This window comes from Canis lupus, chromosome 30 (genome assembly GCF_003254725.2).
Source record: "Canis lupus dingo isolate Sandy chromosome 30, ASM325472v2, whole genome shotgun sequence".
NCBI classification, from domain to species: Eukaryota; Metazoa; Chordata; class Mammalia; order Carnivora; family Canidae; genus Canis; species Canis lupus.
In genome coordinates, this window is record NC_064272.1 from 7827598 (window position 1) to 7855514 (window position 27917).

The 27917-nt window shown below is 42.6% G+C and overlaps 1 long non-coding RNA gene across 1 annotated transcript; it reads left to right on the forward strand.

The window, feature by feature from the left end:
- Positions 1–540: 540 nt before the first annotated feature.
- Positions 541–27917, forward strand: LOC125754081 (uncharacterized). Its single transcript, XR_007407445.1, has 3 exons — positions 541–1038; positions 14300–14399; positions 25813–27917. It is a non-coding gene; the product is annotated as an uncharacterized LOC125754081 (long non-coding RNA).

The following is a 27917-nucleotide window of genomic DNA, read 5'->3' on the forward strand; positions in this document are numbered from 1 at the left end:
ACAGGCAGAGGGAGAAGCAGGCTCCATGCAGGGAGCCCGAGGGGACTCGATCCCAGGTGTCTGGGATCAGGCCTTGGGCTGAAGGCGGCGCTAACCGCTGAGCCACCCAGGCCGCCCCTGTGTCAAGCTTTTGAGAGCCTGACTTTAGCAAACTCATTGCTCTGTGATGGCAAGTAAAACACTTTGGGGGGCCAGTCACTAATCAGCTCTCATTGCACCTGTGAGCACCACAATATTTCTCCTTGTGGGTTTGATACCCCAACCCCATATTTTATTCAAGTATTTCGTTCAGGGTGGTAAAAAACACTGTTACTGGCTTATGGGCAGTTAAACCTGGCTCTGGGGGAAGGGGTCATGTTACGACACTGCAGATAAGTGAGGATATCAGTGCCAGGCAGGGAGGAGGGTGTGAGAACACCCAGCTCCTGCTTGGGGACATTTTACCTCCTCCCTTCAGCTGTGTGGATTGTGGAAGGTTTGAAGAAGGGGTAGACAGTCTCAGAACCAAATGACAGGTATTCCTATGAGTTCCAAGTCATAATGTGGCTCTTTGTGGGGTCGAGGGGTGGGGTCCTCAGAATCGGACTGTGTAGTTGGCATCAAACATGTCCAGGTTTGCTTTGCGGTTTGTCAAGTCATCACACCCTGGGCTATTGGAAGGTGGCAACAATGTTTTTGAACAAAAACTGACAACCAAGCAGCTGTAATGTAGAGGGATGAGGCCTGTTGGAGTCAAAACCATCATCCTAAGGGTGCTCAGTAAAAGTTACCCTTGTTTTTTTTTTTTAAGATTTTATTTATTTATTCATGAGAGACACAGAGAGAGAGAGATGCAGAGGCACAGGCAGAGGGAGAAGCAAGCTCCATGCAGGGACCCCGATGTGGGACTCGATCCTGAGACCCCAGGATCATGCGCTGAACCGAAGGCAGATGCTTAACTGCTGAGCCACCCAGGCATCCCGAATGAACCCTTGTTGAGTGGAAGAAGCTCCTGAGAAGCAAGGTGGAGAAGGTGGAAAGAGCACCAGGCATATTAAGGTAATGACCATGCTACTTGCTGGGGTGGGTGCTGTGCTGAGCACTTTGAACACATTATCTCATTTAATCCCACAATAGCCTATGAGGTTCTTATTATCACTATTTTTCAGATAATGAAACCAAGAGTAACAAAAAAAAAATTTGGCAAAGGTAACACCGTTGAATAACTGACAGAGTCAGGATTTGAACCTGTTCCGTGTGACTCCACGACAACCCATTTACTACTGGGATACACTGCCCATTGGGGAAGCTGGGCTCAAGCCCAGATTCTTCCATTACGACTGTGTGTCTTGAAGTGATTGCTTCACTTCTGCAAAAGTTTTATTATCTGTAACATGTAAATAATAATACCTACAGTGAGAATGAGATGAGACAGTGTCCCTCACCAAGACTGGGCTAATCCACCAGCCAATAGCCACATGTGGCTCCTGAACACTTGCAATGTGGCTAGTTTGAATTGACATGTCCTGCAAGTGTGAATATACACTGGATTTTAAATACTTAGCATGAGGGCAGCCCTGGTGGTGCAGTGGTTTAGTGCTGCCTGCAGCCCACGGCGTGATCCTGGAGACCCTGGATGGAGTCCCACGTCGGGCTCTCTGCATGGAGCTTGCTTCTCCCTCTGCCTCTGTCTCTGCCTCTCATTCTCTCTCTGTGTCTCTATAAATAAATAAATAAAATATTTAAAAAAATAAATAGCATGAAAAAAAAGAATGCAAGGAATCTAATAGTTTTCATATGGAATATATGTTGCAATGATAATATATCATGTTAAATAACATATAGTACTAGAATTAATTTCACCTGTTTCTTTTTATTTTTTAATGTGGCTAATGGAAAATTAAAATTGTATATATGACTCACATTATATTTCTATTGGACTTCTCTTCTCCTGAGAGCTATAAAGATGAGTGATTCTTGTTATGGTAATTTCACACAGAACCATTTTCCATTTCACCACTGAGGTCAGCACTTAGACAGAGTTTGACACAGAATGAGTCCCCGTTTTTCTAAATGTGAGTTTTAATTAACTTTAAAAGCTGTGGGTTTTATTTATTTATTTTCTTTGGGTTTAGTTGTTACTTAAAAAACAAATATAGGTTTTAATTTCTCTGAATCCAGTCTTTCTGATTCGTGTCTTGTTTTTCAACTAAACAAGGTATTCCAGGGGGCGGGAAAGTCTGTACGTCTGGAGAAGTGAACCCACTCAAAGTGGGTATAGATGACAATTCAAAACATTTTGACCCAGATTCTTTTTTCTTTATGGAGAGTAAGCTGCATCTCATAGATCACAAAAATCACTTTTGCCTTTCACCTGGTAGAAATGATCCTTTTTTTTTCTTTCATTGCTTACCAAACGTTGCATTATACAATTCATCATAATGTATGAATTACTGCAATTGTTTCAAACCACTATCCATGAAAGTGTATCCTTTCAATAAGTGCCTAAATTTCATCTTGTTACTTTTAACCCACCATTCCACTGTAGATAATTTTGGATCCTGATGCTGTCACTGAGCACCATGCCATCCCTTTCAGTTTTGTGTTTGTCTGCAGATCTCATTTTAGACCTTCCATTGTTCACTCAGGTCACTGAGAACATGGCTAAAGACAGAACGAAGTCAACTTAATTATAACCTTCCTAAGGACAGAGGAGCCAAACGTACGTAGCTGAGATAGATGACTGATCTACATTGCACATTGATGTAATATTCCAGGAAAAAGCACCCTATAATGAAAGGATTTTTGTTTTAGTTAGGGTAACACTAGGTGCTGTAAGGCCTATACCCCAACATTTCAGAGGTTTAACACCACAGAAGTTTATTTCTCCCTCAGTACAGTCCAGTGCTAGAATTCCTGCTCAGTGGGTATCTTTTCTTCCTCTGGTGATTCAGTTCCAGGACATTCCTTCCATCACCATCACAATGCTCCACCATCTCCTAGGACTTTGTTATCCTCTGCAGTCAGTCAGCAGAGAGCACTTGAGAAAGCACCTACATTTCTTAAACCTGGCTTAAAAGTGGTACACAGTGACTTCTGTTCATATTCAATCAATGCAAATTTAGCATATGGTCCTTCCCAGGCATAAGGGGAGCTAGAAGTGTAGCAGACAGTTCTCCACCTCTACTACCTTATAGAATGGAAATTATTTCCGTAAGGATAATGCAAAAATGTCTGAATGTATCTTGAGACTTCACTATTTGTCATTGCCTATTGTCACTGCCCCCAAACACATTAACACTTAAAATGCACAGCATAGAATAATCGGAATAATAAAAGAAGATTGTGTGATTACTCATGGTTTATAGGAACACTACACTATTGCCCCAAAGGCAATGGTCATAAAAGCATACCCTCAAGATGCAGTGAATTAGGCATAGAAGGATGAAGGAGAGTGGCGAGACCACCATATATTCACCTCTATTCATTCCATTAAGGGGGCAGATGTAGAGAACCCAAGTTACATCAATTTGAGGGAGCCTACAGTCTGGCCTCCTCCTTATCACCCTTGAAGTGGTAAAAGAGAAGTGAAGTATCAATGGTTTTTCTTTTTTCTTTTTGGTGACAACAATCACATAGTTATTCATATTTGTTCTCTCCCGGCCAAAGTTTCTGGATGACTTGCCTGATGAATACCTTAGAAAGATGACTCAACACCTGAATTGTCATAAAAATATGTGCAAAATTATGTAAAATATTAAAGGGTAAGCATGAACAATGACCCTTAAATTTCTTTATATTCCCCACAGTGCTTAGCAGTGCTGTGCCACAGCAGGCAGCTGCTAAATATGTATTGATTTTTGATGGATTGAGGTAGATCCAGAGTTTGTTATGATTATGCCTTACCTGAGTATTCTATTCTAAAATATTTATTTTAATAGTTTTATATATAGTGGAGGCATCAGTTCCCTTCATGGATACTTCTTCCTTTGATGTGAAAGGGTACATTCTATAAAAGGTACTCTAAATTGAGGTTTTCCCATGTCTTTAGTTCTGAATCTGGCAGCTGGTCAAGGAATTAAAACTGTTCCTTATGGGATTAGAACCATAGTAAGTAAAAATATCACAAAATAGCTGAATATGGACATCTTTCTGTTTAAAAGAGTCACTTTTATGCTTATTTATCTTATGTACTAAGGTGGAGCAGGGAAGGGGATCAGCATTATGCAATAAATGCCTTGTAAATAGTCTTATAAGGGGGCACCTGGCTGGCTCAGTTGGTGGAGCATGTGACTCTTTGATCTCAGGGTCGTGAGTTCAAGCCGCATGTTGGGTGTAGTGATTATTTAAATAAATAATAAATAAATAAACTAAAAAAATAGTCATGTAAAAATATATGTCCTGCTGTTTTTTTTTTTTTTTTTTTGTCCTGCTGTTTTAATTACCTCCTCTTGGGATCCCTGGGTGGCGCAGCGGTTTAGCGCCTGCCTTTGGCCGAGGGCGCGATCCTGGAGACCCGGGATCGAATCTCACGTCGGGCTCCCGGTGCGTGGAGCCTGCTTCTCCCTCTGCCTGTGTCTCTGCCTCTCTTTCTCTCTGTGTGACTATCATAAAAAAAAAAAAAATAAATAATAATAATAATAATAATAATAATTACCTCCTCTCTTAAAATGGGAAGATCATTTTCCCTATGACTAAATCCCAGCATCCATACTCACACAAAATGGTTGATATATTTAATCACATTAGAAAGAAAGCACTTCTGCATGGCAAAAATGCTATAAGCAAAGTCAAAAGACAACATAAAAGTTGGGGAAATATTTGCAACTTGAATAACTAAAATCTAATTTCCCTTTCATACCGAAGACTCTTAGAAATAAAACAAAAACAAGAAACAAAACCCACTAATAACTCTAGAAAAACAAGCAAAGGATATAAAAGACCTTACATAGAAAAGTAATACAAAGGTCCTTACATATAAGAAAAGATGCTCAACCTCGTTCATAAATGTAAGTTAAAATGACACTGAGAACATTTTTCACTAAGAGTTTGGCAAAAATCTGAACCTCTGATGAAACACTGTGTCAGTGAGGGTGTGGGGAAACACAGAGGGTAATGTGGGATAACTTCTGAGAGAGCAGTTTGACAATATCCCTCAAAACTGAAAATGCACTTCCCTTTACACCCAGAAATTCCACTTCAAGGAATTCATCTCAAAGGTATAACATAGGTGCAAAGTGACACATATGCTAGGTCATTCATTGCGTTATTGTTTATAATAGCACAAGTACTGGAAACAACCTAAATGTCCACAGATAAGAAGAGTGGATAATTAATTTATGGCTCTTTCATACAGTGAAACATTATCATACTATAAAAAATTTTTTTAAAGCTTTTGTTTATTTATTCATGAGAGACACTGAGAAAGAGGCAGAGACATAGGCAGAGGAGCCTGATGTGGGACTCGATCCTATAACCCTGGGATCACGACCCAAGCCAAAGGCAGACACTCAACCATTGAGCAACCCAGGTGCCAAAAAAAGTTTTTTTTAAGATTTTATTTATTTATTTATGTGAGAGAGAGAAAAAGAGAGAGTGTGTGTGCACATGTTGGGAAGGTGGCGGGGGAGTGAGAGGAACAAACAGACACCCAAGTGGAGTAGAGCCTGATGCGGAGCTTGATTTTGCGACCCTGAGATCACAACCAAGGCTGAAACCAAGAGCCAGACAAAACTTGAGCCACCCAGGCGCCCCAACATTTTTTTTTTTAAATAAGGAAGCTCTCTGTATGCTGACATGGAAAGATCTTCAACATATATTAGGGAGAAAAGCGAGATGCAAAAACAGCGTGAACGGTATGCTACATTCTGTGCAAAAGAGGAGAGATTATTCCTATGTGCTTATTGGCACATAAAAGAACTCAGGGATCAGACTAATAACAGTGAAGGAGGGGTAGATGAGAACCAGTAGCTAAGAGATGCCACAGGCAGGAGACTTTTTGTGAAAATGTTTCGAACATCTCATAATGTTTGAACCTTGGTAATGTATTGCCTATTCAATAAGTTAAAATTTAAAAAGTAATGAGTCTCAGAGAACTTTTTTAAAAAATCCATTTCCCTAGTATTTTTTTTTTTAAGATTTTTATTTATTTATTCATGTGAGAGTCAGAGAGAGAGAGGCAGAGACACAGGGAGAGGGAGAAGCAGGCTCCATGCAGGGAGCCTGACATGGGACTTGACCCTGGGTCCCCAGGATCACACCCTGGGCTAAGGGCAGCGCTAAACCGCTGAGCCACCAGGCCTGCCCTCAGAGAACTTTGAACGCAGCTTTGGTAGGATGATGATGGTCTTGGGAAATAGGAATTTTCATGGCTAGTGACATAACTGTATGGTCTAGAGGATCTTGTATGGCTCACTGATTGCTTTTTCTGCCCAAGTCTTGTATCCCCAGCGAAACCACCAGCCCTCACCTCTTCTGAGCCTCCACCTTGTCTAACCTACATACTTAGTATGGTTCTCAGGACAACTTGTTGATTAATTAAGCCTCTCAGACTTTTACCTCTTTTCATCATAAGCACTTCTTATGTGTTTTCACTTCTTCCTTTCAAATAAATCAAAATATTAGTATGAAAGGTCAAGTAAGGTAGAAAGTTGCCAGGTAAACTGGGCTTCCTGAGAGTGTATCTTCAGATTTAAAAAAAGACAGTTTCCATCTCATTGATGAAAATGTGCTTGTTTTCTATTTAATCAATTACCTATTGTATTCTGGTTCAAATGGCTGTCTGTATCAAATGCCAACATTTAAAAATCGATTTCCTCTCTATAAAAAATCTATTTCCTCCACTCCTGTTTCAATGTCAACAACTCTATTGTTAGAATCTGTGAGTTGGTGTCTTTCCAGCCAAAGGATAATTCAGCTGAGATGCTCAATTTTATGATACAAATGTGATCTCACTTCTCCATGTGAGCTGCCTCCTCAAAAATCACTTAGTGGAGAAGAGACAAAAAGACCTAAGCGCCCAGCGCGTGCTGTGCTGGCTGCTGGCGTTGGCGGGAGGCAGAGACAGCTAAGTCTGAAAGACTCCCGCCAAGGCCGGAGGGGGCTCCCCATCCCCTCCAAGAGGTGAAAAATCGTCCTTCACCAGCCTCTGAAGGCAGAGTGGATCCCCCACCCCCACTCCCACCCCAGTATCCGCAGAGAATCATCCTGGGCACAGCGCTCTAGTCCGGTGTTTCAAAGGAGCCCCAAAGGACAGCTTACCGCGCTGCCCGCCCGCTGCTTCCTGGTGGGGGCGTCTAGGGGAGCAGTGGCCGGCCAGGGGCTGTGGTCTGCACCCCCCCAAGCTGGATGCCAGGGGCCTCGCCCAGACTGCGCTTTTCCCTCCCCCAGGACGGAGAGAGTGCAGCTCAGGGCTAGCTCCTTGTGGCTTTCCTACCCTCTTTCCTCCCACCCCCCTCTCTCTCTCTCTCCAAGGAGAGACTCCAGAACACACATGCTTGGACAAGTTATTTGGGAGCAATAAATGAATCTGGCCGGGCCTCAGTTTCCTCTTTTGTATAATACTATCAAACTTTACAACCATTAAAAAAATATTTTATTTATTCATAAGACAGAGACAGAGACACAGGCAGAGGGAGAAGCAGGCTCCATGCGGGACTCGATTCCGGGTCTCCAAGATCACACCGCGGGCTGAAGGCGGCGCTAAATCGCTGAGCCACCCGGGCTGTCCAAACTTTACAACCTTTACAAAACGATTTGGTAGTGTCCTATGAAGCTAAATACACACTACTCAATTTGTAAGTATTTCTCTAAGAGAAACTAAAATCTTTGGCCATGGAACACTAACCTACAAATTGTTTTATAGCAGTTTAATTCATAAGAGCCAAAGCCTAGAAACAACTGGAATGTCCATCAACAAGTAAACTGAAAACATTGTGATGTATTCATACAATAGAATACTACTCAGCAATAAAAGGAACAAACCACTGATAATATATATGTGCTTAAGCATGGTCTAATCTCAAAAGGATTATGCTATAAACCAGATTATGTTTCCATTTATATGAAATTCCAGGTAAAAACCAAAGCTAACCTGTGGTACAAGAAATCAGAACAGTGGTTTCTTTGGATGGTATGGACTGAGAAGTGCAGAGGGAACTTTCTGGAGTGATGGAAATATCCTGTATTCTGATTGTTTTTTTTTTTTTTTTCTTTTTAAGATTTTATTTACTTATTCATGAAAGACATACAGAGAGGCAAAGACACAAGCAGAGGGAGAAGCAGGCTCCACGTAGGGAGCCTCATGCGGACCCTATCCCAGTACTCGATCCTGGGACTCCAGGATCACGCCCTGGGCCACAGGCAGGCGCTAAACTGCTGAGCCAGCCAGGGATCCCATCTGCATTCTGATTGAAGTGTAGGTTACATGAGTACATTTGTCAAAATTCAGAATTATACTTAAATTTTTGTATGTTTTATTTTCTGTAAATGAAACTTCAATTTGAAGTATCTTTGAAAGAAAAAAATTTGAAAAAATAATAGTACCTTATAGGGTTGTTGTAATAAGCAAATGAGTGAATATGTAAAGTGTTTAGAGCAGTGCCTGGTGTATTAGATATTACCATATAAGTATTTATATAGTATTTACAGTATGAACATGTAGTATTTGTATAGCAGTTTTATAGTATTTGTAATTAATCTGAAATCTGTGGCATTGTGGGACTTATATTTTAAAATACTATCTGTCAGAATTTTCCATAAAGGAGTTCACATTGGATGAGGACTTGCTTTACACTGTCCTAATCTCCTAGCGAGTTGTGAGGATTAAGTGAGGCCATGTAGCTCTGTACATGTCTATTTGACTAATAATGACATGAATGTGGATAGCTAAATCATCCAATTTAACTTTCTGACATAGTATCTATATCAGAGAAATGGTGCTTGGGGTCCAAATACCAAAGAAACACAGAATGATGCAAGGGACACCACACAGACAGCAATTCTGTGATGTGCGGGAAGACATCACATCAGAGGCAGCTGTTTAAACCCCCCTCTGTGAGGCTGTTTGGGGCAAGAGAAAGAGCTTGACTGCCTCGGTTTAAATGTTGGTTCAGTCCTTATTACATGTGGTATTGGGGATGTTAACCTCCCTACGCCTCAGTTTCCTCACCTGTAAAATGGGAATAATACCTTTCTCATGTGGACTTGGAGGACGATTGCATGAGAGAAAGCACGTGTTTCAGGAAGAAAAGCTACTGCTGATCTCTGCAGAAGGGGAATGCTGGTGATGAGAGGGTCTTTGTTGAGGACCCTGCTGCACTGCTCTGCCTGAGGAAGAGGGAGAGATGCACTCGCCCCGAGGAATATCTTGAAGGGAGTGCCTGGGACTGGGCTGGATTCAGGGCCCTCTCACAGAAAGCGTGGATGAGGAATACCCAAAAAGTCGACTAAGGCAAGAGATGTCTAACGGAATGAAATACCGCACCCTGCTGTATGTATAAGATTCCCTCTTTCCTTGGTCTCTTCTAAAGCCTTCAAAAAAAAAGACTACAAGAGGTTTTTTTTTTTTTTTTTTTTTGGAGAAGTGAGAGGAATTGCTAAATCCTGCATCAATCAAGGGTGGCACAGGGAGGTAAGGTAGGCTGCAAATACCCACATCTGGGTTATCCGTGTGTCCCGCACAGCCCGCAGTGCAGGGTACGTACGTGCTTAACAAATGACAGACCTTTTTACGTCGTGTGCACCGCGGGCGGACGATCCTGAGCGCAAGCGGTGGGCCGAGGCCCGAGCCCCGCGCAAGTGTTTCTATGACAACGGCGTCTGGGCGCCCCGGAGTGGGCGCGTGGGGACGCACGTGGCCGGGGTGGGCTCCGGTTTGCCTGACCCGTGGACCAGCGAAACCTGCCTCTCTGGGGCTCAGATGGTTCCCTGCCGCCCTCCAGGTTAGCTCCGCTCCAGGTTCGCGCCGGAGCCCCGCGCTGCTCGGCGAGCCCCGAGCGGCCTCTCAGCTGTGGCGCCCCGCCGCGCCCTCCCGGGCTCTGGCCGCGGGCCCGCACCCCGTGCTCCCTGCGAGCCGTGCTCCCTGCGGCCTCGCCCGGGACTCTGGCCTCCTGCCCGCGGCCGCCCGGACTCCCCACCGAGCGAGCCGCAGAGCGCGCCGGGGACTGCTCCGCGGCCCAGCGCGCTCTCCCCGGGGCCGGCCGGGGTCAAGGTCGCGGCTCCGCTCGCTCGCAGCGCCGCCCCCTGGCGCGGAGCCGGCGGGAACGTGCGGATCTCGCGCAGCCGGTTCCGCCGCCGCCGACGGGGCGGAGACTGGGCGCCCGCGTGGCCCCCGCGGCCGGCCGGGAGGGGCGGGAGCCCCGGGCTGGGTACCCTCCCCCGGCGGGGGGCGCAGGCCGCCGGCTGCCCCGAGGGCCTGAGCTCTGCCTGGTCCGAACGGAACATTTTACGCCGCAGCTCTAAGACGACGCTCCCGAGGTTGCTTGGATCGGAACAGGCATGTGCAAAAGCAGGGGCAGAGCCTCCGCGTCCTCGGCTGAGGATGCAGCACTGGACGGGAGCCAAGCCCTCATGCCGGCGAGGCCGGGCAGGCAGCCTCCCACTCACCCAGGAGGTCGGGAGCTCCCGACCTCTCCCGGGGCCCGCATCCCCTCTGCGTCTGCCCTGGCCCTCTGCTCCCCGTGCTTTGAGGATAGGCATGGACTCCCCTGCTTCTGGCACTCACACCTGCCAAGGGACTTAGGGTTGCCCTCTTGGTCCTCATCCTCCCCTAGTACCCCCACCCCAACCATCCCGTCTTCCCGTGACCCAGTCTCCGCTAGACCTAGACCTTTCCTCAGCTCCACCCCTGACGCTTGACCCTCGCCACAGCTGAAGCTCCCTTAACTCCTTCAGCAGTGAGCCCCCACGCTCATTCTCATCCTTGTTTCCCTGTCTGCACAACCTTGTGGCTGTTTTTGGCTCCCTTTACCCCTAAATCACACAATCCATCCTTAACAGGGACTCCAAATACTGCCCTTCCTTGCTGTCATGGTCTCTGACTCAGTCCCCAACGCCTTCTGGAATCTGGGATCACTGGCCCAGTCCAGCACAGAAGTTTCTCATGACTGGGCCTGATGGAGTTTGTGTGACCTGCTGGTGTCCGCACTTGAGACTCCAGCTTCTGCCCTGCTCTGGACCCCACTCCCAGCCTGTACCCTCACTTGTGCTCACAGAACTGTTGGTGAATCCAGACGTCTGACGGAAACCTCTCTTCCGGTCCAGTAGGCCTGTGGGGGTTCAAAGAGCAGATTCGGTTACTGCTTCTTCTGCCCAAAAGGACAGAGCCCCATTCCTGAATCTCACCTGCTCTTGCAGGTCCTTTGTCCTCCAAGGACTTCCTAGGATGATGGAGAAGGAGAGAAGCTTGCCTCATCCTTCCCTCTGGCACACCCTGGGTGGCTGTTTGAGCAGCAGAACATTCCCACCAAAAATTGGTAAAGGAAGCAAGAGCTGGTTTAATCCTCAGAATCCTGGCTGCTTCTGTTTCCTGGAGTTCATAATGGCAATGTTGTCACTTTCTGAGCACCTACTCAGTGTATTAGTGGACCCCCAGAAAGGAAGATCATCACCCTCTCGCCTGGCTTAGCTAAATCCTACCCCTTCCATCATGACTCAAGACCCATGTAGCCAAGGGCTTAATTAAGAGCCCACCTATATCACTTTCCATAGTTTTCTGTTGTCACTGTCTCCAGTAAAAGACAGTGATGTTTACTCAGTCCCTATGATCAGCCCTGGTGTACCCCAGCACACCTAGACCAGACAGCCAGTCGCATGCCAAGAGAGGATGGAATCCCCTTTCCAGGTGTACTCAGGATGTGTGCTGTGGATGAGTGCCCAAGAAGATATGTGCATGCAGGTCCCTCATGCCCCATAAGGCCATCAAAAACTATTCTTGGCCCATTACTGAGGACACACTGTGTCCTGCATCCAGATGAGAATAGGAGTCCATCCTTTCAGGGATACACACTAAAATAGTGTTTCTCATTTTCCCAGATTTTTTTTGCACCAGGAAAAAGCACTGATAAATAGGGTTCAACAGGGGCTTGCTAACTTTTTACTTTGCCAAGTTCATTGACAGTAAGTACCATCTACTATCACCATCATTTCATTTATAAATGAATTTTAATTCCAATAATATGGGAATGACATTGATGCCTTACTAACAGATTTTGCTTTTTAAGAAGTTTTTGTTTTGAAGTGATTGCAAACTTACAGAGAAATTGCAAGAATAGTACAATGAACTCTCATATACCCTTCCCTCAGATTTACGAAGTACTAACATTTTGCCATATTTGGTTTATTGTTCTCTCTCTTTCGCTCTCTCTCTTTACACACACACACACACACACACACACAGGGAAAGAATTCATTACCTAAACCATTTGAAAGTAAGTTGTAGACATGGCACCTCTTAACCCTGAAATAGAGTAGTACTATTATCAAAATTGGGAAATTTAACATCTTTTTTTTTTAAAGATTTTATTTATTTATGAGAGAGAGAGAGAGAGAGAGGCAGAGACACAGGCAGAGGGAGAAGCAGGCTCCATACAGGGAGCTGGATGTGGGACTAGATCCCGGGACTCCAGGATCATGCCTTAAGCCAAAGGCAGGCGCTAAACCACTGAGCCACCCAGGGATCCCCGGAAATTTAACATCTTTGATACAATGCTCTAATCTGATCTATGTACCTTCTTCAGATTTTGCCAGGTTATTTTGCCAATAATGTCCCCTCCCCCCACTGCTGCAACTCCCTCCTCCTCCCCAACTCCTTTCTTTTCCCTCTCTTCCTCTCTCTTCTCCTCCCTCTTCCCCTCCTCCTAATAGCTATTTTTTCTGATCCAGGATCCCATCCAGGATCACATATTGCGTTTAGCTGTCATGTCTCTTTAGTCTCCTTCAATCTGGAACAATTTGTCAGCCTTTGTCTTTCATGACATTGACTTTTTCTTTTTTTAAGTACAGGCCAGTTATTATGTAGAATGTCCTCAGTTGGAGTTTGGCTGTTTCCTCATGATTGTATTCAGGCGATGCATTTTTGCCAAGAATACCACAGAAGTGATGTGTCCTTTCTCAGTATATCACATCAAGAGGCACATGACATTGGTTTGTCCTATTTTGAGAAATGTTAATTTTGATCACTTGGTGAGAATGGTGGCAACTGTGTCTCCCTACTGTTAAATTACTATTTTCCCCTTGGAATTGGTAAGTAATTTGTCAGGTGAATTAGCAAGTCTTTTAAATGAAATTAAATCAGCTTTTTGGAAAACTCATTCCATAGCCACTATTTCCCTTTCCCTCATTTGCTCTTGCCTGTTGAAAATATCTTCAAATCAGCAGCGATCCATACGGTGGCTCTTAAAAATCACTGCACAGGGATGCAAGCAAATTAGTCATTTATCTAATAAATATTTGAGTACTCTATAAGCCGTGTACATCAGAGGAAAGGATGGTTTACAATCAGGATCAATAAATAATACAATCAAGTATGGTATACCTCTTTTATGGAAGGCCTCTGAACCTAAGTTTGGATTTGCAGCAAACTTGCTGCAAACACAGGGAACAGAGGAGCAAGCTGAATAACACAATGAGGAAACAATCACTAAATCCAGAATGTGGAACATTCTGTAAGAAAGCCAGTGTGCAGTCTTCAAAAGGATGATGTCTTGGGAAAAGAAAGGAGTGACTAACCTGGAATAAATGGTGCAACAGTTCATGAGATTTGATTGAATCTGATTTTTAAAAAACCTGTAATTGGGGACAATTGAAGAAATTTTCATATAGACCAATATTAGATGATACTATGGAATTCTTGTTGGTTTTCTAAGGCATGATAATGGCTTTGTAGTTTTATAAGGGAATGCCCTTATTTTAGAAGATGAATGCTAATGTATTTAGAGGTGAAGTGGCATAATGTTGGCAATTTACTTTCAGAAGCTTTAGCAAGGGGTGCCTGGCTGGCTCGGTCAGAAGAACATGTGATTCTAGATCTCACAGTTGTGGGTTCAAGCCTCATGTTGGGTGTAGCTCAACTCAAATAAAACTTAAAAACAAAAGGCTCAGCAAAAATTCATTCATGTATATACAGAGAGAAAGAGCAAAGTGGTAAAATGTTAAAAATTGTTGAAGCTTGCTAAAGAGTATAGGGATGCTCATACTACTATTCGTTCCATTTTTCTCTGGTTTTGGATTTTTGAGAATCAAAAATTTGAAGATAAAATATATACGTGTAGTTGTGATTAATAAAAATAGAACTCCCTTTAAACTGTTGCTGTATTTTTAGGGCGCCTAAAAATCAGATGTGGTTGAGGGTCTGATTCTTGACTTTGGTGATGATCTCAGGCTCCTGGGATCGAGCCCCATAGGAGACTCCACGCTCAACGGTGAGTCTGCTTGTCTCCCTCTCCCTCTGTCTCTTCCCCTACCTCCACGCACACATGCACTTGCTCTCTCTCTAAAATGAATAAGTCTTTTTAAAAAGTGTTATTGGATTTACAGTATTTTTTTATTACTGTGAGTTTTCTCCTCACTGTTATATGTGGAGAAGTTCCTCAATTCTTTTTATATTTGAAAAGGCTCCTAATTTAGCCTTTCTTGAAAGTATCTGGGTAATAAATGAGACACCTTACAAACTTCATATCAACTTTGATTTGAGTATTTACCTAAGAAAATAATCATGTACTCTGTAAAGATTCAGCAACAGAGTTGTTCATCCCAGTGTAATATTACATCAATGAAGAAGTTGTGTATAATTTAAATTCTCAACTCTTTATTGTTGGTTAAATGAACTATGGCCCAATCACCTAAAGAAAGGAATATGGAACAGGCATCAAAAATGTGAGATCAACCATTTGTTCACAATTGTTGAGGCTGGGTGACCTATTATTTTTCCTTACATAAAAATTGCAGAACAATATTTAACAAGTGAAAAGATATTGGTACAATGTATTTGGCTTATGAAAAAAAAGGCTATGTACTGTGTAATTCTACTTTTGTTTGCTTGTTTATTTTAAAGACTGGAAAAATATACATCCAAGTGCTTGGTTATATATGTCCAGTTGGATGGACAGTTTTTTTTTTTTTTATTTTTATTTATGATAGTCACAGAGAGAGAGAGAGAGAGGCAGAGACACAGGCAGAGGGAGAAGCAGGCTCCATGCACCGAAAGCCCGATGTGGGACTCGATCCCGGGTCTCCAGGATCGCACCCTGGGCCAAAGGCAGGCGCTAACCGGCTGCGCCACCCAGGGATGCCCCCCCCAGATGAACAGTTTTTATTCGCTCTTATTTCAACTTTCTAAAATTTATAAAGCGAGCATGAATTACTTTTATGTTAAGAAAGAATGATCAAAATGATGTTTGAAAAAATGTTAGTGAATTACTGAATGTTTTCTTCTGCTTAGTATGAAGGAGCCCCAGTTGGGGTGGGGTGGGGGGTGTCCCTGGAGCCAGAGGTGGGACCATCCCCGGCCACAAGGTGGCAGTGCTGCTCGCTGAGGGCGCCTCCTTCCGCAGAGCACCCTGGGCTGCACCCCACCCCCACCCCCGTGTCCAAAGCCACCCCACACCGTACCCCACCCTTATCCTGAAAACACAGGAGCGCCCCTGAAAAAAGAAAGACAACCTGGTGTGTAGGAGGGCTCCTCCCCTCTCTGCACCTGGGCTAGGGGGTGCAAATAATGCCAGCTGCGGAGATGGCAAGTCTGGAAAGGTTCCTTTCCCTGGGGATACAGGGTTGGGGAAGCTTTCCCTGCAGTTGTCTAGTTTCTAGATGTGGCAGGGCCGCCAGATTGAGAGAGAGAGAGAGAGAGAGAGAGAGAGAGAATGTGTTAAGAATGTATTCTGCATGTTTTACTGATTGTGTCATTTTTCTTGTTTGTGTGTGTGTATGTTAATATTTAGAACATGTTCTTTTATTTCAAAACAACAATATGGATAGAATGTTGAAGAAAACATAATATTTACTTCATACCCAATTCTCTGCATATTTTCTTCTGCTTTTCAGTCCACACATTGTTCATCATATTGGAAATCCTTACTATACAATGCATTATACAGATATAATTTCAGCAAATAACCAATATGAGGTGTATTGAATAATGGTATCATTTTGTGTTATGCTCTCTGGGCTTATAAAATTGTTTCGCAATTAAGAAAATGTTTAATAATTTATAAAAGTGGACATTGGCATGTTTTAAAATAATTCATCTAGTTGCTTAAAGTATAAAAATTAATGTTTTTAGTATATTCAGAGTTCTGCATCATCCCCACGATCAATTTTAGCAGTCATTATGCTGCTGTGTCCATTAACACTCACTCTCCATTTCCCCCCACATTCCTTCCTCAAGACCTCAGCAAGCACTAGCTTGCAGTCTCTATATATTTGCCTGTTCCAGACATTTCATTTAAATGGAATCATACAACATATGCTCTTTAGTGACTAATTTGGCAAGATTCAGGATTCATCCATGTTGTCACATGTACCAGTAATTAAGTCCTTTTTATTGGCAAATAATATTCCATTATATGGAATTTGTCCATCAAATGATGAATATTTGGGTTGTTTCCATTTTTTGACTATTATGAATAGCCAAACACTTATTGTTATATCTCTTTTTGGTCATAATCATCCTACTAGGGGTGAAGCAGTTATCTCTTTGTGGTTTGATTGGCATTTCTGTGATGGCTAGGGGCCATTTGCATATCTTCTTTGGCTATTCAGATCTTTTGCTCATTCTTTAGTGGGATTATTTGTCATTTTATTTACTTATTTTTAAATATTTTATTCATTTATTCATGAGAGACACAGAGAGAGAGAGGCAGAGACACAGGCAGAGGGAGAAGCAGGCTCTATGCAGGGAGCCTGATGCAGGACTTGATCCCAGGTTTCCAGAATCACACCCTGGGCCCAAGGCGGCGCTACACAGCTGAGCCACCCGGGCTGCCCTATTTGTCATTTTATTTATTTATTTATTTATTTATTTATTTATTTATTTATTTATTTATGATAGGGGCGGGAGAGGGGCAGTGACACAGGCCAAGGGAGAAGCAGGCTCCACACAGGGATACTGACGTGGGACGTGGGACTTGATCCTGGGCCCCCAGGATCACACCCTGGGCCGAAGGCAGCGCTAAACTGTTAAGCCACCGGGGCTGCCCCCTATTTGTCATTTTAATACTGGATTGTTAAGGGTTCTTTATATATCCTAGATACATGCCCCTTGTCAGACACCTGATTTGCAAATATTTTATGTCATTCTGTTGTTTTTTAACTTTCCTGATGGTGTTCTTTGAAGCACAGAAGTTTGTAATTTTTTTTTTTTTAGAAGTTTGTAATTTTGGTGAAGTTCAGTTATCTATTGTTTTCTTCTGTTGTGTTTTCTCCACTCCAAGGTCACAGAGATTTATGCCTATATTTTATTCCTGTATTTCTTACAAGAAATATATGGTGTTTAAAAGGTGTGAAGTAGGAGTCTACTTCATTCTTTTGAAACTGGATTTCCAGTTGTCCCAACACCGTTTATTGAAAAGACTGTTCTTCCCTCCATTGAATTGTCTTAGCACCCTTGTTGAAAATCAACTGATCATAAATGTAAAGGTTTATTTCTGGACTCTTGGTTCTATCTATTGCTCTATGTCTATCTATCCTTATGCCAGTACCACCTTGTCTTGATTACTATGAAGTTATAGTAAGTTTTGAAATCATAAAACATGAGTCTTCCAACTTTGTTATTTTTCAAGATTGTTTTGACAACACTGAGTCCCTGGAATTTCCATATGAATCTTAGAATCAGACTGTCAATTTCTTTAAAAATTCCAGCTAGAATTTTGATGTTGGTTATGTTGAATCTGTAGATTAATTTGAGGAGTATTGGCATCTTAACTATATTAAATCTTCTGATCCATGAACATAGGATGTCTTCTATTAATTAAGTGCATGTCTGATTTTTTATTTTTACTAAGCAAGAAGCTAAAATATCAGATGATTCTAGATCAGTTTCAAACATTTAGGTACCTTGAATAAAGCCTACTAAGCAGATGGGTGTCATTTGGCACAGCTTGAGGATAACAGGCTCTGCCTGTGTGGAACAGTTGGGTAGAATAATTTAGGGTTACTTATAACAAACTGCTGGTTTTCTACTTTAAGAAAGCTTGGGCAAAACTTCTCCTCTGGACTTGCTCTTCTTGTAAAAAAGGAAACAAAGATTATTACCTTAGTCATTTCAGTAAAAATGGTTAAGTGAATTTTTAAAAATACAATATAAAAGACAAAAGATTTGAGACACCTGGGTGGCTCAGTGGTTGGGCGGCTGCCTTTGGCTTAGGGGTCCGGGATCAAGTCCTGCATCTGGCTCCTACAGAGAGCCTGCTTCTCCCTCTGCCTGTCTCTGCCTCTCTCTCTCCGTGTGTCTCTCATGAATAAATAAATAAATCTTTTTAAAAAAAGACAAAAGGGGATCCCTGGGTGGCGCAGTGGTTTTGCGCCTGCCTTTGGCCCAGGGCGCGATCCTGGAGACCCGGGATCGAATCCCACATTGGGCTCCCGGTGCGTGGAGCCTGCTTCTCCCTCTGCCTATGTCTCTGCCTCTCTCTCTCTCTGTGTGTGACTATCATAAATAATAAATAATAAAAAAACCAAAAGATTTGAATAGACACTTCATTAAAGAAGGTGTACAGGAGCGCCTGGGTGGCTCAGTTGGTTAAGCATCTGACTTCAGCTCAGGTCATGATCTCAGGCATCAAGCCCCATGTAGGACTAAACAGGGAGCCTGTTTGTCCCTCTCTCTGTGCTCCTCCCCCTGCTGATGCTTTCTGTCTCTCTCTCTCTCTCAAATAAATAAATCTTCAAAAAAGACAATATATAAAAGTTTCTAATAAACAAATGCAGATATGTTCAATATCATTATTCAGCATTAGCCAACATGCAAATTAAGACCATGATAACATACGCACCCACCAGCATGGCTAAAACTTAAAAGACTGACAATATCAAGTACTGGTGAAGATATGAATCACTTAGAACTCTCTTTCACTGCTGGTAGTAGTATTAAATGGTACAACTTTGGAAAACAGATCAGTCTTTCCTTCTTTCCTTTCTAAAAAAATTTTAAGTAATCTCTACACTGAACATGGGAATGAAATCACAATCTCAAGATCAAGACTTTCATGCTTCTCCGACTGAGCCAATCTCCCCAGATCAGTAGTTCTATACCCAAGAGAAATGAAAATATGTATCCACAGAAATATTTGTACATGAATGTTTATAGCAGTTATATTTGCAATAAGCACAAATCAGATACAACCCAATTTCCATTGACCAGAGAATGAGTAAATAAATTGTGGCATATTCAATACTATTGAAGACAACTCAATTATTTATTTTTTTAAAGATTTTATTTATTTATTCATGAGAGACATAGAGAGAGAGGCAGAGACACAGACAGAGGGAGAAGCAGGCTCCATGCAGGAATCCAGATGTGGGACTCGATCCTGGGACTCTGGGATCACACCCTAAGCCAAAGGCAGATGCTCAACCCCTGAGCCACCCAGGCATCCTGACAAGTCAATACTTTAAAGGAACAAATTGCTAATACACACAACATATATGAATCTTAAAAATATTACACTGAGTGAAAGAAGCCCGACACAAAAGAAAACATACTGGATGATTTCATTTATATGAAATTCTAGAACAATCAAAACTATGCTATCATTACTGCGGATCATTGGTCTCCTGGGGACAAAAGGGGAGGGAAGACCAAATGCAAAAAGGCTTAAAGGAACTTTCTGAGGTGATAGAAATGTTCCATCTTCAGTGGAGTGGTCGTTATATGTGTGTATTACCTTTGGAAAAGCTCATCAAGCTGCTTTTAATGTACTTGATGTACATTAAAATTGATATACTTGAAATGGATACATCGTATTATATGTAAATCATACCTCAATAAAGTTGGTTAAAAAATAAGTCTACACTCTATAGTTGGCTATCACAAGAGCTTCAGGTATCTCTATATCTTATCTGCATCAGGCACTTCACTGGTTATCATAATGAATATTAGAAATGGGTTTTCATTAAAAACTTATAAAGACTTCATCAAGACCATAAAGACTTATGATCAATAATTTAATACATGCCTCTCTTTGTACTGTTATGAGGATCAGATGTGATAACATATATGCAAGTACAGCTTTGATGGGCTTTATAAATTAAGTCTTGGCTTGTAAGTCAGAGATCCCCTGGGCTTCCAGGTTTCCAGCCTCCTTCCAATCCTGACCTAAAAGCCTGAGAAGTTGCTCTGGCTGTCCCCTACCAGGGTCTTGGCTTGCTTACAGTCACCTCCTGAGGGCTCTGATCCCTTGGATCATGGTGGGGAAGCCATTAGGATCTGCCTTGCCTCTGAGTGCCTGGATGGAATTGGAGTTGACCTTACCCTCTTAACCCTTACCTGTGGCCCAAGATGCTTTTTGCTTTGACTGGCCTGAGATTTTGGAAGCAGTCAAGAGAGCTGCACGGCAGTCACAGAAACCTTGTTATGGACTGGATATTTGTGTATCCCCTCAAATTCATATGTTGAAGTCCTAACTCCACAATGGGATGGTATTTGGAAGTGGAGCCTTTGGGAAGCAATTAGATTTAGATGAGGCCATGAAGGTGGAGACCTCCATAAGGGAATTAGTGCCTTTGAAAAGAGACAGAGACCAGAGTGTGCTCACTGTCCCTCCCCCAACCACCACCACCAGGGGAGGACCTGGCAAGAAGGTAACTTTCTGCAAACCAGGAATAGGACCCTCACCAAGAACTTAGCTGTACTGGCAACCTGACCTTCGACTGCCCAGCCTCCCAAACTGAGAGAGATACCTGTTGTTTAAGCCACACAGTCTATTGTAATTTGTTAAAACAGCCTGAACAGACTAAGGCAAACCTTATCCTGCCAAATAAGAGATGAATTGTGACCCTTTCTCTAAAAGTCTCCTGAACTACATTATGTCTTCTAAATTTAGAAGAATTCCTCCTGAATATTCCAAAGCCACCATACTGTTCTGTACTCATTTCCAAAATTGCAGGGAGGCCCCCATCCATCCTTTTCAGGCCCTGTAACTGACCCTGCTTCTTCTTCTTTTTTTTTTTTTTAAGTTCTTTATTTATTTGACTGAGAGAGAGCACAAGCAGGGGGAGTAGTAGAGGGAGAAGCAGGCTCCCCACTATGCAGGGAGCCCTGAGCTGAGCTCAATCCCAGGACCCTGGGATCATGATCTGAACCGAAAGCAGATGCTTAACGGACTGAACCACCCAGGTGCCCCTGACCCTCCTGCCTTTAAGTGACCTCTTACACACACTCAAGTGTTCCTCTGACCTCACCCGGGGCCAGTGAGGCTTCACATGGTCATCCAGGCTGACTCTGCTTGACTCCTTGTTTTTCCCTTAAACTTTGAGCATAGAGACCTGGGACCTTCCAGATTCAGCTGCTGGAGCATGAAGCATGACCCCCTGCTCAGGACATGGGTTCTCCAAACCTTAGAAGCCACCCACCCAGAATGTCCAGGCCCTTGGGGGCTCATACTCTGGTGTCTCTCCTTAGGTATAAATAAAACAGTGTCCTAAATAATTGCACATCTTGTCCTTAGCCTTTTTTCCCCTGACTCTGTAGGTTAGAACTATGCAGAACCACTACCATGAGTAGCGGTTGGGCTTTCCTGTTCTTTCCCACCAGGAGAGCAGAACTGAAGATCCCCTACAACAGAAAGTCCTGTGAGCTGCCTGGTAAATGCATGGGCTGCCCACTGCAACCTCACCTCACGTGATGTGGGCTCTGTAGACCAGAGCCGAGGAAAGTTAAAGCTGCTCAAACCCAGGGATAAACACAGTTGACTGACCTTCCACAACTTTTTTTAGGCATATGAAAATATATGGACCTGTTTATGAGTGTGTGTTGGGGTGGTGATATTTTTTCTGTTAAACAGACTGGGATAATATTCTTTCAATTCAACAAGTATTTGTTGATTATCTACTATATGCTAGACACTTTTAGATCACTGAAAATAATTCTGCAACTGGCAGTTTTTGCTTAAAAGCATAAAATCTTTCCATGTCAATACATAATGATCTGTCATTATTTTTTTCATCATTGTAAAACTTTAGCACACTTAGCACTTTAATGCATTTTATGCTCTGATAAATACAGAATTGATCGATGTACTTCTAGCTATTTTTATCACCATTATTGGGTGGGATGCAATGAACAGATTTCCTAAGGTTGGGGAATTAGGCAAAAGCAGGGTTATGAATTTAAGTCATAGAATCTTTCTCCCTTGTGGGTTAAAATATTTTTCAGTCTTACTTTCTACTATGGATCTGTAAAAAGAATTAGATTAGCACAACTATTTTTGATCTACATATTTGCAATAGCTGATACTAAAAGGAATTTGTTGGGTTTGGGAGACAGCGTGTGGGGGGCGAGATAGGGCTGGAGAAGTAACGTAGAAAACGAGTGCCTAAGGCATTGGAGGACACACAGAGAGCCATAGAAGTCAACGTAGGGTTTTAAGCAGGAGCAAGACTGGAATTCTATTTTTTCCCATTTTATTGAGATATAATTGATATATAACATGGTATTATGTTTAAGGTATACAACATAATGATTTGATATAAGTATACATTGTAAAATGATTACCATGTTAAGTTTAGTTAACATCCATCACCTCACATTGTTAAAACTTTTTTTTAAGTAAGCTCCATGCCCAATGTGAGGCTTGAACTCATGACACTGAGATCAAGAGACACATGTTCCACTGCCAGAGCCAGCCAGGGGCCTCTTGTGATAGGAACTTTCAAGATCTACTCTCTTAACAACTTTCAAATATACAACACAGTATTGTTTGTTTTTTTTACAACACAGTATTGTTAACTGTAGTCACCATGCTGTACCTTATATCTCCACAACATAATTATAATATAACTGGACATTTGTATTGTTTGATCCCCTTTCCCCATTTCCCCCACTCCCTACCCACTGGCTCTGGCAACCACCAATCTGTTCTCTATTTCTATGAGTTTGTTTTTTTAGATTCCACATATAAGTGAGATGATCCAGTTTTTGTCTTTCTTTCTGACTTATTTCACTTAGCATAACACCCTCAAGGTCGGTCCATGTAAATGGCAAGATTTCCTTCTTTTTTGTGATTAATATTCCACTGTATATATAAATACCACCGTTTTTTTATCCATTCATCTGTTGATGGACATTTAGGTTATTTCTTTGTCTTGGCTATAGTAAATAACATTGCAGTGAAAATGGGGGCATAGGGGCACCTGGGTGGCTCAGTCAGTTAAGCATCCAACTCTTGATTTCAGCTCAGGTCATGATCTCAGGGTCCTGGGATCAAGCTCCACATCAGGATCTATACTCTCAGGGAGTTTGCTTCAGGATTCTTTCCCTCTCTCTCTTTCTCTCATAAATAAATAAATATTTTTTAAAAAAATAAAATGGGGGTATAGTGATTCTGTTTCCTTTGGACATACACCCAGATATGGAATTGTTGGATCATAGGGTAATTCTACTTTTAATTTTTTGAGGAAACTCCATACTGCTTTCCATAGTGGCTGCACCAGTTTGCATTCCCACCAACAGGACAAGAGGGTTCCCTTTGCTCCATATCCTCTCCCACATTTGTTATCTCTTATCTTTTGAATGACAGCTGCTCTAATAGGTGTGAGATATCTTATTTTGGTTTTGATTTGCGTTTCCCTGTTGGGTGCTCACTTTTCATTTACCTGTGGACATTTGTATGTCTTCTTTGGAAAAATATCTATTCAGCTCCTCTGCCCATTTTATGATCAGATTGTTTATTATTTGCTATTAAATTGTATTTGTTTATATATTTTGGATATTAATCCCTTATCATATATATGATTGCCAATATTTCCTCCCATTCCATAGGTAGCCTTTTATTTTGTGGGTGGTTTCCTTTGCTGTGTAGAGACCTTTTTGATGTAGTCCCACTTATCTATTTTTGCTTTTGTTGCTTTTGCTTTTGGTGTCATATTCAAAAAATCATCACCAAGATTGATGTCAAGGAGCTTACTGCCAATGTTTTCTTCCAGGAGTTTTATGGTTTCAGTTCTTATGTCCAAGTCTTTAATCCATTTTGAGTTGATTTTTGGGTATAGGTGTAAGAGAGTGATCCAATTTCATTCTTTGGAATATGGCTGTCCAGTTTTCCCAACAGCATTTTTTGAAGAGACTATCCTTTCCCCATTGTGTATTCTTGGCTTCTTTGTCATAAATTAATTGACTGTATGTGCATAGGTTTATTTGTGGGCTCTCTATTCTGTTCCACTGATCTGTGTGTCTGTTTTTATGTCAATACCAGACGTTTTGATTGCTATCACTTTGTAATATAGTTTAAAAATCAGGAAGTGTGATGCTTCCAGCTTTGTTCTTTCTCAAGATTCTTTGGCTATTTGGGGTCTTTTGTGGTTCCATACAAACTTTAGGATTGTTTATTCTATTTCCATGAAAAATACCATTGGAATTTTGATAGAGATTGCGTTGAATCTGTAGATTGCTTTGAGATCTGTCATTATTTTTGACAGCTGCGTGGTAGGTACCATAGCATGGCAGCATCATAACTGCAATTTCTTTAGCTAGTTCCCTAATTTTAGACATTCAGATTGCCTCCATATACTTTTCTGTTATAAATAATGCAACAGTGGATGCCTTTGTCAAATTACTTTGTGCATATTTGTGAATATTTCTGATAGACCCCTATGGGGAAGATTACTTAATTAAAGAGAATGTGCTGAATATTTCTTTTTTTAAAAGAAGATTTTATTTATTCATGAGAGACACACAGAGAGAGGCAGAGACATAGACAGAGGGAGAAGCAGTTTCCCTGCAAGGAGCCTGACATGGAACTCGATCCCAGGATCCCAGGATCACGATCTGAGCCAAAGGCAGATGCTCAACCACTTGAGCTTCCGAGGTGCCCCATGTGCTGAATATTTCTAATTGTTATTCCCAGGTAACAAGATTGTGTCCATTTATTCTCCCACCACTTATGTATGAGAGGGCTCTGCTCCTTGTGGTCTCTAGGTAATATTATCAAGCTGATAGGTGAAAATGGGCAACAGCCTTGTCAATAGGAATCAACCTCAGCCATTAATACTGACTGAGCAGCTTATGACCGTCAGCACAGGACATCTCTAGGCTACAAATTAAGAGAGGTCAAGCTCTGGGCACCTGGGTGGCTCAGTTGGTTAAGCATCTGCCTTTGGCTCAGGTCATGATCTCAGGATTCTGGGATCAAGCCCCACGTTGAGCTCCCTGCTCAGCAGGGAGTCCGCTTCTCCCTCTCCTTCTACCCCTACCGCCAAACTTGTGCTCTTTTTCTCTCTCAAATAAATAAAAATTTTTAAACATTTATTTTTATTTTTTTAAGATTTTATTTATTTATTCATGAGAGACACAGAGAGAGAGAGAGAGAGAGAGAGAGAGAGAGAGGCAGAGACACAGGCAGAGGGAGAAGCAAGCTCCATGCAGGGAGCCTGATGTGGGACTTGATCCCGGGTCTCCAGGATCAGCCCTGGGCCGAAGGCAGGCGCTCAACCACTGAGCCACCCAGGGATCCCCAATAATTTTTTTTTTTTTTTAAAGAGAGAGCGATCAAGCCCTGGCTGGTCCCATGGGTGAGCTTCAGCTATTACTAACACTTGCGCAGATTGTGTTCTTTTACGCCCACAGTCTCTTTTCTTCTTTACCACCACCCTCTAAGATAAATGTCATTATCTCATTTACAGAAGGAGAGACACGCAAAGAGGATGGTTTCTCCAGATCATAAAAGTAACAGGTAACGGACGGTGAAGGAAAGAACAGTGAGGGTAAGGACACTGTTAACCCGGGGGGACTGGGGTCCTGACCTGGTCTCAAGGCCAGAACCAGATGAATTATGTGGTCTGGAATGGTGCTCAGTGCTTTTCCATGGGCGGCCGCATGTGCGATCTGTTCTGCCCACACTCGTCCTGGCTGGGCATGAGGTGGAGGCTACAGGTATGGAGAGAGGTGCCCCCTGGTTCTGGAAGCTCAGAAGGATAGACGGAGGAGTGGAGAGCACTGTTAGCCTGGTGATGGGCAGGGTCGGGGGAGGGAGGTGATGGCGGGTAGTTATGAATGGACCATATGTGTGGCAACCTTGTCCTTGTCCAGGAGCTAATGAGAAACCTCTTCTATCCTTTCCATCCTCCCAGCGGGCCACTGCCCTAGTCACCACCCAGGGCCCTCAGCATAGACTTCCTTCCTCCAAACAAATCACCCCCTTAAACAATCCCTGTATTACCATGGCTCTAAGCCTACGGATTCCAAGGACAGACTTGTTTAACCCCTTTGGGCTCCAGCACTTATTGATTGGCTCTCAGAACTCTGTGGTTTAAAAAAATCTTTTCAGCACACTCAGAGTGGGGAGCCAGCAGGCAGCTAAGTGTCTTTCCCTTGAGGGTTCATTTGTTTCCCAGGGAAGCTCAGCTCCCATGGACACACTTCCAGGGTCACAAAAACCTTTGTGGCCCTACACCTTCAGGATTTTTATCCTCAAACAGGAGGTTCCTCAAGGTGGTGCCATCTCAGCACCCCCCAGTCTGGAAGTTGGTGGGGAGGGCACAATACACCACACCCAGGCCTATGAAGGGGGCTGTGCACTCTGGCAGCATGACTGACCTGGTAGTTGGCTGGTGTTTTCAGATGTGAGAAGCCCAAAGACTGCAGAGAAGAGTCTTGTATCCTGAGCCTAGGGAGAATGTAGTCCAGGATCTAAGGAAGATACCGTCTCTTGGCCTCTTTATTTGTAAAAACAATAGGAAATCTCTTCTGCAGTTATGTGAGAGAATGTCTTTATTTTTAGGAAATGCCTATGTATATGCAGAGGGTGAGAAAGCCACACATGCAAATACTTGGTGAATCTGGGTAAAAGGTATTTGGAAATTCCTCATATAATGCAACTTTTCTGTACATTTGAAATGGTATCAAAATTAAATAGTGGGGACGTCTGAGTGGCTCAGTGATTGAGCATCTGCCTTTGGCTCAGGGTATGATCCTGGAATGCCGGGATCAAGTCCCACATCAGGCTCCCTGCCTGGAACCTGCTTCTCCCTCTACCTGTGTCTCTGCCTCTCTCTCTCTGTCTCTCATGAATAAATAAAATCTTTTAAAAAAATTAAATGGTGACCCAAGAAAGTGGAATTGTAAAGATCAGAGGAGCAGATTTAGGTAAATCAATTCTCATTCCCACCTGACAAGCCCAAGAATGGATTTAATTTTTGTGTAGATTTTGAATTATTTTTACCCTGTTGTAATCAGGGACAATCTGTCTTTTTTCACTTGATGTCGGTCACAAACTGTTGTCTGTGCTGTTACACAGTCCTGGTAACTATCATTTAAATGACTTAATTCCATTATAGGTCATGGTTTATGCTCTCCCCTTGAGGGGCACTCCAGAGGAAGCCAGGGATTGATCTTGGTTCATCATGAACTTAGTATCAGGTGCTATCCACCACAGGCTATGTACAGGCATTATTTTATTTGACCCCTATAGTCATACTAAGATAAATATTTTTACCCCGGGGATCCCTGGGTGGCTCAGCGGTTTGGAGCCTGCATTCAGCCCAGGGCATGGTCCTTGAGTCCTGGGATCGAGTCCTGTGTTGGGTTCCCTGCGTGGAGCCTGCTTCTCCCTCTGCCTGTGTCTCTGCCTCTCTTTGTGTCTCTCATGAATAAGTAAATAAAATCTTTAAAAAAAATTTTTTTACACTTAATTTGTGGGTTAGGAGCTTATAACAAGCCATCTCATGCACTGCAATTCAGCATTCTTTTTTTTTTCTTTTTTGTAAAGATTGTATTTATTTATTCATGA